Source organism: Perognathus longimembris, chromosome 21 (assembly GCF_023159225.1).
Source record: "Perognathus longimembris pacificus isolate PPM17 chromosome 21, ASM2315922v1, whole genome shotgun sequence".
Taxonomy (NCBI): Eukaryota; Metazoa; Chordata; class Mammalia; order Rodentia; family Heteromyidae; genus Perognathus; species Perognathus longimembris.
The window spans coordinates 44,071,356-44,087,942 of NC_063181.1; the positions used below are offsets into that span (position 1 = coordinate 44,071,356).

General features: G+C 37.9%; 1 long non-coding RNA gene across 1 annotated transcript; it reads right to left on the minus strand.

Annotated features, from left to right (window-relative positions):
• Positions 1-266: 266 nt before the first annotated feature.
• Positions 267-14,767, minus strand: LOC125339739. The gene is made up of 3 exons (XR_007208592.1): positions 14,757-14,767; positions 9,248-9,252; positions 267-334 (listed from the first exon to the last, which is right to left on the minus strand). It is a non-coding gene; the product is annotated as an uncharacterized LOC125339739 (long non-coding RNA).
• Between the last annotated feature and the right edge of the window lie 1,820 nt (positions 14,768-16,587).

Here is a 16,587-nt window from a genome sequence, read left to right on the forward strand (position 1 = left end):
CACGAGGCCCTAGGTTCGATTCCCCAGCACCACATATACAGAAAAAACGGCCAGAAGCGGTGCTGTGGCTCACGTGGCAGAGTGCTAGCCTTGAGCGGGAAGAAGCCAGGGACAGTGCTCAGGCCCTGAGTCCAAGGCCCAGGACTGGCCAAAAAAAAAAAAAAAAAAAAAAAGAAATGAAAAAAGTGGATGGCGATAAATAAGTATGCAAAATATACCTTTCCGTTTATAAGACTACATTAAATTGTCGATGAATACCTTTGTTCCAGAGCTGATGACTGAACTCAGGGCCTTGTGCTTGCCAGGGAAGTGCTCTTCCACTGTGCTAAATCCTCTGTTCCTTCTCATACACTTTTCATGGACTATAGAAAGCCGCCTAGAGATTCATTGACTGCGTGCTTTTTAACTAGACTGAGGAGAACTTTATTCATTCATATTTTTAGTTCTTCTTGAGGGACCATTACAAGTTCAGAGATTTTAATATTTTGTTTTCTTTATTCCTTATAGCACAAATGTGAGGGACTATAGGACAGGGCTAGCAAGATTGTTCTATAAAGAGACAGATATTCTGTTTTAGGACTCGTGATTTACATAGGGCCTCTTTCAGATATTCTTTGACTTAACAGCCTTTAAAAATGGGAAATGTGATCTTAACTCACAGATCTTTCTTATAAACGAGTCCATGTAGGTCAAAGATTGTTAGCCTTAGCCATAGAACATTAGGTTTTGGGAAGCATTTCTGTTTCCAACACAAGCAAGACACAGGGACCCAGATTAAATTTCTATTTCAGAAATGTGTGTTTTTACATTTGGATTTTGCAATGATTCCATATTTCTTTGATAAGTGTGGTGGAAAAATTCCCAAGGTCAAAATCCAGCAAGGTGTTTTTTGTTTAATAGACATAGATAAACTTACTCTAAAACATATGGAAAATATAAAAGTTATATGGAAGAAAACCCTGCAGAAATGCTGAAATTACACTTGAAGAGTATAAAAAGAAAACAGAATAGGGCTGGGATATGGCCTAGTGGCAGAGTGCTTGCCTCGCATACATGAAGCCCTGGGTTCGATTCCTCAGCACCACATATATATAGAAAACAGCCAGAAGTGGTGCTGTGGCTCAAATGGTAGAGTGCTAGCCTTGAGCAAAAAGAAGTCAGAGACAGTGTTCAGGCCCTGAGTTCAAGCCCCAGGACTGGAAAACAAAAACAAAAACAAACAAAAAGAAAACAGAAGCAGAGTCACTCTACCTTGTAGGAAGACCTAGAATGTAATTATGGTCATTAAGACAGTGTGGTATTTGGAGAGATCTAGAAACAGGCAAGCACAATAATGACACATTAAGTCACACAAATATGCTCAGCTAATGTCCTACTGTGGTACAAAAGGCAGTCAAAGAAGGAAATGAAAAGCAGAAGGGAGAAGAATAGGAAACATTATTTTGAATCCCCTCAAAGTTGTTAGCCTTGTCATAAAAAAAAAAATGCTTGTTTTGGGGGAAAAGTAATGATCTCATCAAAATGAAAAAAAACCTTTATTTGAGAGAGTAAAAAGAAACACAGTTGAATTGTAAAAACAATTTACAAACTAGAAGAAAATATTTGCAAAATGCCAATCCTATGGAAATCCAGTATTCAGTTAGGCCTTAGAGGAGAGACAATGGGGCTAGAAAATTCCACAGGAAAAAAATCTCCTGGGTGACTGAGCTCTGGCTCAAAGTGATAGCGTACTAGCCTTGAGCAAAAGATTTCAGAGAGAGCATTCAGGCCCTGAGTTCAAGCCCCACCACCTACCCTCCTTTCCAAAAAAATCAGACCTTACAAATTGGTTCATATTTCTCTTATGACATAAATATGTATGTGATTGGAACAAAAAGGGAATAATGTAAAAGGTATAAATCAGATAAAGTATATTGTATATTCCTGTGTCCTATAAATACATCTGAAATGGAGCAAGACATTAATCAATGTATGGCACGATGCCTGAAGGAACTCACAGTTATTTACTTGCTTACAAAAGCAATAGCCAAGGTTTGCTCCAGTTTATATGACCTTCCATTCTTAGCAAAATTACACTGCTAGAAAAAAATAGGACAAGATTTTATAATTTTCCAATATTAGTTTAGCTCCTCTCATGGATTAGGACTATTTTCCATTAAATATATGGGAATTCCTTCCCTCAAAACCATAGAGCTTTGAACTTAAAGGAGAAAGACTCACAATTGTCCTGGAGTTTATGAAAGGCTATTATTTTTTTTTCAGCAGTGTCTACCTGCCTACTACTTATTATTATTGGTAACGTGATTCTGACTGCCTAGTGCACATGCTTTATCAGATATTAGGGATTTGGGTGTCTAAAATTCTTTTTTTTGTTGTTGTTGTTTTGTTTTGTTTTTGCCAGTCCTGGGTCTTGGACTCAGGGCCTGAGCACTGTCCCTGGTTTCTTTTTTTCTTTTCCTTTTGCTCAAGGCTAGCACTCTGCCACTTGAGCCACAGCGCCACTTCTGGCCATTTTTTGTATATGTGGTGCTGGGGAATTGAACCCAGGGCTTCATGTATACGAGGCAAGCGCTCTTGCCACTAGGCCATATCCCCAGCCCTGGTGTCTAAAATTTTGACAGCCCAGAAATTTTACTTCCGTCTTGTTCGGAACCTGGGAATCCTTGCCATCTGGTCCCATGACAGGCCTGTAGAGGTCAATGGGTTGCAGTTTCTGATAGAAAAGGGAAGTGCAATGATACCCAAATATCAGACCACCTCAGAATCGCCATGGAGTGCTGGCTCGAATGCAGGTTGCTGGGTCTTGTTGGTAGTTTGTAATTCGTCAGGCCGTGGCTGGGTCCGGAATGTGCTTCCCTGACATTCCCGGGATGCGCGAAGGTCTGCAGCCGCGAGAGGGAGAGGATGCTGGAGACTGACCTTCGCTGCCTGCTGCATATCGAGCTCACTATTTCAAGTGGATAGTGTCCTTGCAACTCAGTGTGACATTCAAATGTTGTCACATTCCATCTGAGCCATAGCCCGGAAAGGTTGCTAAGTGTCAGTTCCATGGGTTCCTTGATAAAGGATAAAGACTTTTCTTTTAAAGCGAAGACAGAAAGACTTGCAATAATGGAAACAGAAATGGGAAACTTTATGTCGATCTTCATGTTTTGGACATAGGGTAAATATGTTTACTATGTAGAAGAGGAAGGACAAATTTTATATATGAGCCAAATGCATCTTAATCCAAACCACTTCTGACGGGCTGGAGATATGGCCAAGTGGCAAGAGTGCTTGCCTTGTATACCTGAAGCCCTGGGTTCAATTCCCCAGCACCACATATATAGAAAACGGCCAGAGGTGGCGCTGTGGCTCAAGTGGCAGAGTACTAGCCTTGAGCAAAAAGAAGCCAGGGACAGTGCTCAGGCCCTGAGTCCAAGGCCCAGGACTGGCCCAAAAAACAAACAAAAAAAACCCAAACCACTTCTGATAGCAAGGCTAAAAGAACAAAAATAACACAGTAAAAGCCTTTATAAGTGAACATAGTGTTTAGATGTGTGTTGGGGGACTGGAGTAGGATGGTACAAAGAAAAATTGCACTCACAATGTAAACTTCAAGGTATTGGCTTGAGTAGACATAGCTCAATTCCAGTTCTTCTGCATAATTTCATCTATCTGCAGATTATTGGATATTCATAGGAAGATTCATCTATGGTATTGGTATCTATTAAAGTATATAACTGTCTTAGATGTTACGGCCCTGAGCCTGTGCAAAGAGAGTATTATACAAATCCTCTGACTTTCAAAGGTCATGTTCGACTATGAAGCCATCAATTGTGCCATCTTCTGAAAGAGTACCCGATGGGCATGTGAAAAACGTTCTCTTGTAGTATTTCAGTGCATAGAGGACATGCCCGTGAGCTTGGCCACTGAACTCTTGTATAGAGGATGAATTTGGAACCCCTGGGATTCTGGAGCAGTTGATCTGGCTGTGGGATCTCTGAAAGGTTTTCTCGGGACGGCTGGCACACAGGCTGCCCTGCTTTCCTACTCCGCTCTATGGGAAGCTCATCTCCCACAAGAGCCGACGAAAGCCTCCGGCTGCCAGAAGAGCCTGAGTCTTCATCATGGCTGGGCTACATTCCCCGGATGGGGAGTTATCATGGATCTGTTTGCCAGCTTGTCCCTTATTGGGACAATTGATGTTGAAGATTTCTATTAAATGTAGTCATGTACTAATGGACTAACTTTTTTGCTATCTCTAAACAAAAATATATATAGTAAAATGTGCTTCTCGCTACATATGGACTTTGGGATGTCATCGATATTAATTTTAAAAGTCAATTGTCTCTGACATCAGGCAGTGAATACTCAAAAAATGTGGGGTAGGATCAAGGGGAAAGGGCTGGACAAGTGAAGAGAAGAGGGGAGACTAGAATCAAGAATCCAATGTAGATCCTTCAGAATTAAGAAGAGTTAGGGAAGGGTTGCAGAGGGGAGGGACGGGTGAAAATGTTGACAATGGGTGACAATGATCAAGTTATGTTGTATTCATAAATTGCTTTGCGAAATGGCAGTTCCTCGCCACAACTACTTACAAATAATTAAAAAAAAATAATGTTCTCTCCAACCAGAGGAAGATATTCTGTCTCAATCGTGGAAGATTCTGTATTCTCCTTACACAAAGCGCAACATGAACATTCAGCCCCTCCTGCTTCTATTTAAGAAATGATGTCCTTTCTACAGGCTATAGTTCTATTGTGAAACAAGTCACATAGCCCTCGGGTGGGAGTCCTTCCGGTTCAAAATCGCTTCTCATCTACTTAGTACAGCTTTTATTCAGTTGCTGGTGAAATCTTAAACTCCCTGTTCAGAACTCTGCTTGATGATAGAACCCTTTAAATAATCAAGGGTCTTTGTATCCTTTCCATACTCATACGAGTGTTTCTCCTTCTTAAAATAATCTATAATTTAAGCTCTCCTATGCATTTTGCATGAAAATCTTTTATGAAAAAATCCCTCGGCGGCTACCTATCATTCAGGTTGAGAATCTATTCAGGCAGCCTGTTATTAGAGAAGCTACTCAGTGTCATGTAAGTGACCTCCCATTAGGGGATCTGCACTGGAGAGCTCTGCATGGTAAAATAGTACTAAAATTTCACACACCATAGCAAATAGTCTAAAGGTTGTGCATTTAATACACCCACACACCTATATATTAGATCACCTATTTGAATTTCAGGTTGATTTAGGAGGCACAAAGGTATGAAAAGATGCTTTTGATATACAAGTCTCAAAGATTTTCAGTCTTATTATAAGATCTGCAGGTATACAGAAGGAATAAGTTAGCAATAAATCAAAAACATGTTTTCTCAGACTCTACTTTTGGTATTATTTAAAAGTTCAATTTCCTCTGAGATCTAATCTCTAAGCACCAGTACCATCTTTAAAATATCCCAGTCCATTTTCCGCAGCTAAATGATGCACATATTAGTTTATCTTTTATGAATCATTTCTGATTACAAGGGAATATACATTTTCTAAGTACATAAGAGTTCAAAGAAGTAGGAAACAATCTCTCCACACAAGAAATAAACATTAATACCTTGATTCATTATTCAGTTATTTTTCTGTGGATATTTTTCAATGTTAAAATCAATGCATGCCAAAATTCATTGGGATATTTGCACACAATAATATTGTAATACTGGCATGTTCTCTGATATAACACTTTATAAATATCCTAGTGACTGTACAATTTCCATACTATGTTGACCCTGAATATAGATTACCATTTATGTACTTCAGGTCAGATATATTATCCCCAGTATCTTCAGACACATGATTAGTACTGTACTATTTTGGTATGAAGGTTTTTTTCGTTAAAAGGTTTTATTCTTTGGTATAACTGTTTATAAATATGAAAATTATATCAGTGTATGAATATCTTTACGATTCATGATCATACTGCCAAATTCCTTGAAATTTCTCAGAGAGCCATAAGAAAGGGTGAACATTATGCCTACATCTGTGTACAATTTTCATTGGGCATGTTATCTCTAATACAAATATAAATTAATACAAATAAAATATCTCATTTAATTTTGTATGCTTTTGTTGCAATTTCAAGAACTGAATGAAATTAAGTGGTATATTAGAAAGAAACCCTTTCTGGTGATTCTAAAACAAATCTATGGATATCAAGTTTCATTTTTCTTGACCAAATTATCCTGTTTAGTTATGTCTACTGAATACACTGATATTAGTCACCTGTTCTTGTGGCTCTTTGAATACCTCTGATTATGGATGTGAACCACTGGTGCCAGGCTCTTTTGCTAGTCCTGTTACTTCCATTTTACTTGTTTCGATGTACTCAAACTTTAAAACTGCTATTTGATTAGATATAAGGTCTTAAGTTCTGATTATCAGTATATGTTACTTACAGATTACATATTATCTTACCATTTAAAATCACACTATTGGATTGGCAACAGTTCTCTTATTTTTCAGTGTCTCTTTGGTTTTCATTTTACATCTAGGTCAAGATACATTCTCCAAGGTCATTCACTAGAATAAAGGAGATCTGGCTTAGCAACCTCTTTGAACCCTTCCCTAGCTCTCTTCTATTAGCTTCTTAACACTACTAATAAGTTGACATTTTGAAAATATTGGTTACATGTGGTTGAGGAATAGTGGGCAAAAAGGAATGAGTGAAATGGAAGCCTATGGAATTGACATAGTCTTTGGTGATTTGCGAATTTTGTCATATACTATATTGGTCATTTATAGTCAACATCTTTTCAAATCCATTATAATTGCTTGGGGTCTTGTTTTGTCTTCCTAATATTTTGGGTATTTTTTTAAATAAAGGACCTGATTGAGCCAGATACAAGTGACTCACACCTATAATCCTATCGAGTCAGGAGGCTGTGGTCTGAGGATCATGGTTCAAAGCCAGCCTAGGCCAGAAAGTCAGTGTAACTCTTACCTCAAATGAACTAGCAAAAAGGCAGAAGTGGAGCTGTGGCTCAAGTGGTAGAGCATTAACGTTGAGCAGGAAAGCTCAGGGTCAGTGCTCAGACCCGAATTTTAAGCCCCAGGACCAGCACTAAAAAACATAAAAAGAAATGATTTGCCCCTGGTACTTAGAAACATGGAGAAAAGAGATATAGAAGTCCTACTGTGAATTTAATCAAGATAATAAAATATTTATTTATTTTACTCTACAGGTCAAAACTATAACATGGCACCCCGTATGTCATTACAGTGTTACCGAACAGTGGTGTTTTGGCTCCTTGAGTCTTTGATTTTTATTACCCTTCCCAAGCATACATGTCTACACATTAAATAAAATGCCCTAGATACTCTTGTACTGACCTCACTCTTCTTGACATTACTAATTACTTTCCTTGTCAACAGCTTCATTGGCAAACCCAGAACTCATTGAACACACAGATTGAACCCATCTCCCTGGGCAGAATACATTCTTCCAAGTGCTAATTAGTACCCTGTAGACCCATGCATAGCTCCTGTTTCCAGAGCTGTTGGTCAATGAACTTACATAAAATATAGTCAATTAAAAAGAAAGCAATGAGTTGGAGAAGCAGAAGAAGGAAGTCGGAAAAGGTCAGTCAACTAACTTATCAGATGATTCATCAGAACAGGACATATGCTCAATTTGCCATTTCTTCATTACAATCATGTAATCAAATGACTTGAGACAGGAATCAAATAGAGCAAGAAAGAATGTTAGTTGCTTAGGCATTGCCTTGGTTGAAAACTGTCTTTTTGCAAATAAAAATGTTGTGTGCTTACTGTATTGATGTCAATGTCATTTAGCATTTCTTTTGATGACATAGGTAATATTCTGGGAAACTAGACGTCATTTGATTTAAGAGCAGTTACTGAACCATGTCAATAATCCAAGAATAAGGTGTTGATGTCTTTACTGGGCTAATAATCATGTAATGAAGATACAGTAAATATTGTTTCCTGGCTCTATGGAATCATTCTTCCTTCACTCACTGATATGAAAAGCTAGATTTTAAATTAGTAACTTAACAGTGCATTAGTACAATAAGAATATAATTTAAAACTGACTAGTTTAAAAGATTTTTGTTTCCTAACAATTCCCTTTGGATTGAAATTTGCTGTGATGATTAAACTCTGGAATAATTGAAACCTGACATCATGGTTTCCTGGTTACCTGTACTTAGCATACTATAGATTAGTAAAGAAATTGTCTGACTGTTCTTTAAGTATTCATCATAAAAGAAGGATATCATCAAGGGAAAAGAAAACATAGTTATGTAAATTGAGATATTTAAATACTATGCAACATTTATCGTTACAAAAGAAATTGCTAAAGGACAATGCTATTCATTACAAACAATGTTCTACTTTCCCTTACAAAATCCTTGCTTAGGAATTTATCATGGAAGAATAATTTTTTACTTTCTTTCTGTTTTCTACATGATATGAAAGAAGAGGTGTTTTTATGTGTGAATTATCACATCACTTTGGTTTTCAAGTCTGTTTTTGGTGAGAATTACTGAAATAGAAATGATGAAAATTTCTTTTTCAACCTGACAAATTTTTCACAGTCTCCTATATTCTTAGTCAGGTATTTAATCATGACATTTTATTATACATTTTAATTTTTCTAAAAAACACACAAAAAACAGAAATAAAACAAAATACAAAAGAAAACTGGCTACCATTTTAGAGTTTCGACAGCACTTGATGTTGGCCGTGACTCTTTCTGTTTACTTTTACAGTTCAGTTTGGGGCTAGAAGTCTAAGGTCAAGTTTCTAATGGCTTGCAGGGTCATGATTTACTGTATCATACTATGGTATGAGACAGATAGGCAGAGATGACACAGGACCAAACTTGTCCTTTGAGAAGGAACCTATTGAAATTCTCGAGAATAACCCATACTCAAAGTAATGGCTTTAAACCACCCATGAGGGCCAATCCCACCTAGCCTAATCCCCTCCTCAAAGTCTCATCGGTTATAACTCTTCTACGGCAATTAAATGTCTCCCACACACGCATCTAGCAAAGGACAAGCATTCAAACCATTACAAGGGCTAGCCTCTGATCTCTACCAGAACGGGAGGCCATTACTCAGTCCCCAAAGGGGGACTGATAGAAGTGGAATTTAACCACCTCTGCTCCTCGCCTAGTGAATTATCCCTCTCTACTGGCCATTTATTTTGCAAACGATTTCTCTGGCTTACATTAATGGGTCAAATTCATGAAAACCAGATCTGTGGAAATCCCAGGGCATATCTGCTTCTGTGCTCTCACGTGGCGAAGGAGATGTGTGAACTTCCAAATGTACTCCTGCTTTTCTTCAAAGCAGTACATATATTACATATATAAGCCGTTGCTTATATTCTTGGATAAAGTAGAATTTCCTTAAAATAATGTTGTGTGAGACACTTGTTGCAGTATAATTGTGTATGGCAAAGGGAAATAACACTGAGAGTACAAAATAAACATAATGGAGGAACACTAAACTACATTGCTTATCTTCCTTCCTGTAGTCCATTTGTTATCAACATTAAGAATATAATGTAAAACTAGTATCAAGAGAAGAAGATGCTTAACAATTCTGCTTAATAGTACAATGATAACGATAATGCAACTAGAGACACTTGAATCTTTTGAAAAATGATGGTGTACTCAGAATATAATTCATGGCAAACATGCAGATGAGGCCTGCTTTCTCATATTTCAGTATTTTGTTTTATTGAAAATATAACATTTATTTTAAAATTTAATTATTTTGTCATAATTGTTGACATAATTGTCACTAGACTACATATGTATATAAGCTATATACATATATTGTGTGAAATCCTTTTTAATTTTCTAATGAGAGAGAATTTTATTACTGGGCGCTGGTGGCTTATGCCTATCACCCAAGCTACTCAGGAGATCTGAGGATTGTGGTTCAAAGCCATCCTGGGCAGGAAAGCCCATGAGACTTTCATCTCCAATTAACTACCAGAAAACCAGAAGTGGCACTGTGGCTTAAGTGGTAGAGCACTAGCCTTGAACTGAAGAGCTCAGGGACAGCACACAGTCTAAGAGTTCAAGCACCACGATGGACAAAAGAAAGAAAATAATTTTATTTCAATTTTATATAGTCTTTTCAACTTGTCAAATTATTATTCTATCATGTTTCATTTAAGAACTGTATGATTCTATATTGTATACATGTATCATGGCCTATTTAATATTTTAATCTATACATATGTTGTATGTAATATTTCTTGGACTGAGCACTGGCACGAGCCTCCATTCTACAAAAGACGAATGTTATCTGTACATTCCATTAGGAACAAATCTAGAGGTAGAATTTTGAGGCCAAAAAATATGTCCACTTTTAGGACCCCTCCTTTTTCCTTAGTGATAGGTATTGAACCAGGGCTTCCCAATACCGCACAAGCCCTGTGCCACAGCTATGTAAGATTTGATATCAGAAGCAGCAGCAACATCTTGTCATCTTTTAAATCATTTATTAGATGACTTTTTTTGGTCTATGTGGTGCTGAGAAATTGAACCCAAGGCCTCATGCATGCTAGGTAAGCACTCCAGCTAGGTAAGGGACAACTCCAGCTCCCAGTTTGTATTCTTTTTTTTTTTTTCTTGTAAAGGTGATGCACAGACAGATTACAGTTACATATGTAAGAAAATGAATACTGTTAGCTCCTCCTTCGTTTTCTCCCACTTTCCCTCCCCCGACTCCCTCCCTCCCAAGTGGTAAAGTTCATGTCTAATGTAGTGTCATGTGAATATCACTGTTACATTGGTTCACTCTTTTTCCTATGTCTCACCATTTCTATGATTCCCCTTCCCATCTCCAAATCAAATAAACTTATATGGAATCAGCCCAGATGCCCCTCAGTAGACGAATGGATCAAGAAAATGTAGTACATATACACAATGGAATTCTATGCTTCCATTAGAAAGAATGACACTGCCCCATTCGTAAGGAAATGGAAAGACTTGGAAAAAATTATACTGTTAAGTGAGCCAGACCCAAAGAAACAGGCTACATGGTTCCTCTCATCTGTAATGATTAGTATGTGTGTAGGATAGTCCTAGTAGAGGATCACCACAGCCCAATAGCTATATGACCAGCCTGTATTCTTAACAGGAGCAAATAACGGTGTCTCTCAATCTAAAGCACTAAATCAACATCTATCTGTATTTATGTGATTATTACTATAAGCTTAAGATAAAGCACAAAAGGAGAAAAAGTGCTAAATGAAAGCAAATATAATTGTGGAATAATCTAGTCTAAGAATTTTCAAGCAATAAATGGTGCTATGTATTGCAGACCACACACACACAAACACATATGTATAGTGTATATATATATACATATACACTCACCATATATATAGATATACTCACTACATATATTTATATCTATATATATCGTGTGTATTGTTGCTGCATTTTATACTTATTCTATAAATACCAGCATAGGATTTTCAATGCTTTCAGAGGTTCTGGGTGAGCTGTGATAACCAGTGAACTGCTAGATGCTGAACGGACCCGCATTTCTGCCAATCCCTGTCCCCATCTTACACCGGTAGGGCTTTGTGTACCACATGCACACTCAAGGTGACATGGTCCCAAGTCCATTGGCACCACTCCTCAACATCTTCTTCTTGGAACTCTCTCACTGAGGCATGATTTTTCCGAGTGTCACGGTATGTCCTGATAGCATGGGCTCTCCTAAGGTGTTGCTGTGACAGTTCTGTTTTTCTGCTATTTAACTCTTGGGCTTGCAAGGGAAGGTCTGTGTTTCACTGTGAGAAGCCCGGCAGATTGCACGACTTCTCAAGGCCCTGAGGAAGGACCCAAGAGTATCTTCTAAAGGTAAGGATTGGTGGCAATCACACTAGAGACAGGAAAACACCGGAGGAGGGTCAAATGGATAAGAGGAATCAGGAATAGGAGGCAGCTTCTGCCTTTTATATTTAGGTTTCATTAAAAATAACAACAACAATGAACAACCTCCTGTTTCCATATCTCCCAATTATTTATGTTTTCTTGCCTATGGTTTATCCCCTGTTGTCACTGTATTTGATTTTAGTATTGGGGGTATTGTATACACATTTATCTGAATCAGGGAAGGGAAAGGGAACATCAGAATCGTGAGAGAGAGGATTAAAAGCAAATCAATGCAACAGTGATACTCACAAGACAATATGTTGGAAATTAACTGTACAATTTATGGGGGGGGATTGGGAAGGAGGGAGGGTGGGAGAAAAGTGGGGAGGGGGTAATAAGTATGATGAGATGTACTCACTACCTTACATATGGAACTGTAACCTCACTGTACATCACCTTGACAATAAAATTAGAAATGTTAAAGTCCCCAAATTGCATTTTCACAAGAATTAAAAAGTTAAACACAAAACACACACACAAATAAATTTACATTTCAAAATGAGCCTTTTGAGGAGATTATATTGGGGTTAAACCCCAGTGGAGGTGGGAAAGTGAGCTCCTGGTTAGGTACAAAAGCACATGTTTGCTCAAACCATGTGCAATGGCGCCAGGTGAATGAGAGAGAAAAGAAAAAGCAATGAGCTCCAAGGCCAGTGGGGTGGATAGGAGGTAGGAGGAGTCTACACAGGGGCGAAGGCCGTTTCTTCCCCTTCACGATAGGAAATGGATCACTTTTCATAAGACGTGAGATTATCCAGCCTGAGTTTCCGAAGGGATTGTTGAAACAGACCTTTGGGAAACACTGGAGGACTAGGCTTACTCAGGGGACAGCAGTTGCGGTTTTTTGGGAAAGAAAGGATGGTAAAGCATGGATCCGATCAAACAACAACTGAGTTTTGTTTGATTTTTTTCAGTCAGCAGGATTTGTTTTGGGGGGTCAGATCAGAAGTGAGGCATAAGGGGGAAAATGAACAGAAAATGAACAGAATGTAGGAGGAGCAGGCGTTAGTGAGAGGACAGGTTTAGCTTTGATATTTTAACATGTCTACTATTTGACTTGAAAGTGTTTGTGTGGATTGTAATAGTTGGATTTGAGCCTAGCTAGAGTATGGGTAGAGTTACTGTTCAGACCAATAAACGTGTTTTGGAGTTTTAGATGCTGTTCAAGATAAAAGCCAAATGCTAGCCATTAGATTTAGTAAGGAAGACAATTACTAATTACTAATTTAGGTTTCATAAATTTCCATATATGCAAGGCTTTGCTGGAGTGCATTTAAGAGAGAAAGGAAGGAATTGGAGAGTATAATTACAGGCAAAGATTCGAAACTTTAAAATAAGTGAAATAAACCGAAGCTATTTCGGATTCACTGATACAATCCAATCTGACACGGGCATTTTTACGTTGTATATTTTCCTTACACATTTGTCGACTATAGAAATTTATTTCATAAATATTTGCCTGCAACATTTATTATTCTATAAAAGCAGTAATTTATTAGTACTTAACAAATCCTCTACTATGGGGTTACCCTTCCATTTGTAATAAATAGCATACAATTAATCTCATCATTCATAAAGCCTGGTAAACATCTCTGACTAGGTTTCATTAGCATAAATTTAGATGTGGGATTCAAGGTCAAGAGTTATGGGAGTCGCTGTGTTTGATACATTCTCTTAATTTGCTTTCTTGAAAGGCAGAACCACTTTCATTAAAATACAAGTGGGCACTTGATTTTCCTGGGTTTATAAGCGGAGGATATACACTAAAATGATGCCATTTTGATATTTGTATTAATTTTACTTCATTTACTGTCTTGTATATTTTAATATTACTGCCTGACTTTTACTGGCTGATTGTTTTTTGTTCTTGGTGGCTTTTTGCCAAATTAATGGAGATAGTCATTTTTTTACTGTTTTTTTCTATCACTCAATTTTTCTAAGTTAATGTAGCAATAATATTGGACATTTACCTTTCAGGTATACTGCATCTTGAAATAGGATATTTACTGTCAAAATTCAGGTCTATTTCTATCTTAAAAATTAACTCATCTCTATTTTCCATTGTTGAGAGCATTACTCATGGTTATACTTCATTTCCATCCTAATAAACAAATGTCATAGTAGGATTTGTTTCTTTGAGGGTTTATTTTTTGAAGGTTTAAAGTTTTAAGCTCTAAGTATGTTTTTAATGTTAGGTCCTTGTCTGATGCATAGCTGCTAAAAATCTTCTCCCATTCTGTGGGATTTCTTTTTAGTTTATTGTCCTTTGCTCTGCAGAAAAAAATTAAGTTTGATGCAATCCCATTTATAGTCTTTGATTTCTTTCTTGACTCCCTCAATCCATTTTGCTGCTTCTGTGTGTCTCTATATACATCTGTGTCTCTATTTCTGGTGACTTGTATATATAAAATACTTCCCTTTCATAAACATCATTTAATTTCTGTGTTTTCTACGAGGCCTGGTTGTGATAAGTCCTATTTACTGTTAAAGCAATCCATTGTAGTATTTACTATGATTGGATGGTAACCTACCATGTTAATATTTTCTATTTCTGTCCTCTTTCCTTTCTTGGTTTCTTCTTATCTAGATTCCTTGTTTCAAATGAATATCTTTTATATTTCTCTTTGCTTCCACTACACATTCAATATATACTTCTCTTATAGTGATTGAGCCATGGCTGACAATGTATGCCTTTTACTCATCACAGTTTAAATTCATAATATTTCATGTTTATCATGAATAACTTGAAAAGTTATTCTTCCAGTACCTTCCTCTCCATCCTCAGGGCAACTGTGGAAACACATTTTTTTTTCCTCACAAAAATGTGGGGGCTGGGGATATGGCCTAGTGGCAAGAGAGCTTCCCTTGTATACATGAGGCCCTGGGTTCGATTCCCCAGCACCACATATACAGAAAAACAGCCAGAAGTGGCACTGTGGCTCAAGTGGCAGAGTGCTAGCTTTGAGCAAAAAGAAGCCAGGGACAGTGCTCAGGCCCTGAGTCCAAGGCCCAGGACTGGCCAAAAAAAAAAAAAAAAATGTGTGCATCCTAGATTCGATTGCTAATACTTTCACTTCAAATATTACTTTTAATTTGTTGAAACATAAGGAATCCTTCATTTACCTACATTTTACCATTCCTAGCATGTTTCATTTTAGATTAAATATTTACTGTATTATTCTCTGTGAAACAATTTTCCCTTACTTTTTCTTGTAGTTTCTTTGCTCTTAGCAAAACTTGGTGGTATTATTATGCCTCCTGAAATATATTTTATACAATATTTGCTTTTGAAATCCATTTCCCTAGACATAAATTTTTGTCATGACAGGCTTTGTTTCATGCATTCCCCATTTCTTTTGCCCTTTCATATTTACTGATAGGAATTGTCTTTTAATAGTTATTAACCTTCTCCCCATGATGTATGTTTTCCTGCCTTAATGTTGAGCACCTGAGTATGATGTACTTAGTAACGTGTGTGTGAGTGGGTGTGGTGGTAGTGTTTGTAGATTCTTGGTATTCATTCTATTTAGACTTCTCTAACCTTCTTGGAGTTTTACTTTATGTGTTTTGCTATATTTGAACTGTTGGGATCTGGACGATCCCTTTCTCCCCCCACGGGGAGAATGGTAACCACAAACTCTATGAAAGAGCACTCAGCCTGGCCCTCCGCCAGCGGAAGGCCAAAGGCGTGCTCACATGGGCAAGCGCTAAGTTGAGGACGGGTTGCTGAAGCCTCCCCTCCCCCCAGCCCCCCCACATGTTACCGAAGGCGGAGGCGAAAAGGAAGGCATCAGGGACACGCTGCGGTGGTGGAAAGCGTCTCAAAGACTTTAATATGGAAGGGCACTTATATAGAGGTAATGGCGGGAAAGAAAGGGGGCTGGCCAAATGGTCAGTCATAGGCTAGGGAGCATGTCCATCAAGTGACATCACGAAACTTCCCTTTGTGGGCGGGACAACCCCATCATGGTGGCACGCATGTGTTCACCTCCCAAGGGGTGGAGGCCAGAAGGTGGGAGGGACTTCTATTGTCCCAAGGCTGGTGGAAGGGCAGCCTTTCCCAGGCCATAATAATCCCCAACATGAACATTCTCTACTAGTAGATTAAAGTATTTTTTTCTTGTTCTTACATCTTTGAAAGGATTCTAAAAGCAGGATTTTTTTGTTTTTGTTTTGCTGTTTCTTTCTTTATTTGTTTATTTAATTATTTGTTTGTTTGTTTATTTATTTATTTATTTATTTATTTATTTATTTATTGCCAGTCCTGGGGCTTGGACTCAGGGCCTGAGCACTGTCCCTGGCTTCTTCCCGCTCAAGGCTAGCACTCTGCCACTTGAGCCACAGCGCCCCTTCTGGCCATTTTCTGTATATGTGGTGCTGGGGAATCGAACCCAGGGCCTCATGTATACGAGGCAAGCACTCTTGCCACTAGGCCATATCCCCAGCCCAGGATTTTTTTTTTTCTTAATGTCTTCTTTCCTCACTTCTAATTTTTTCTCTTTATCAGTTTGGGTAAATTCTATTGATTTGGTTTTACTTTCCCTTATTATTTCAGTAGTCAACTACGTCTATGAGCTTGAGCATTGAATACATTTCTTATTTCTAAGATGGCAGGTTTTTCTTATATTTCT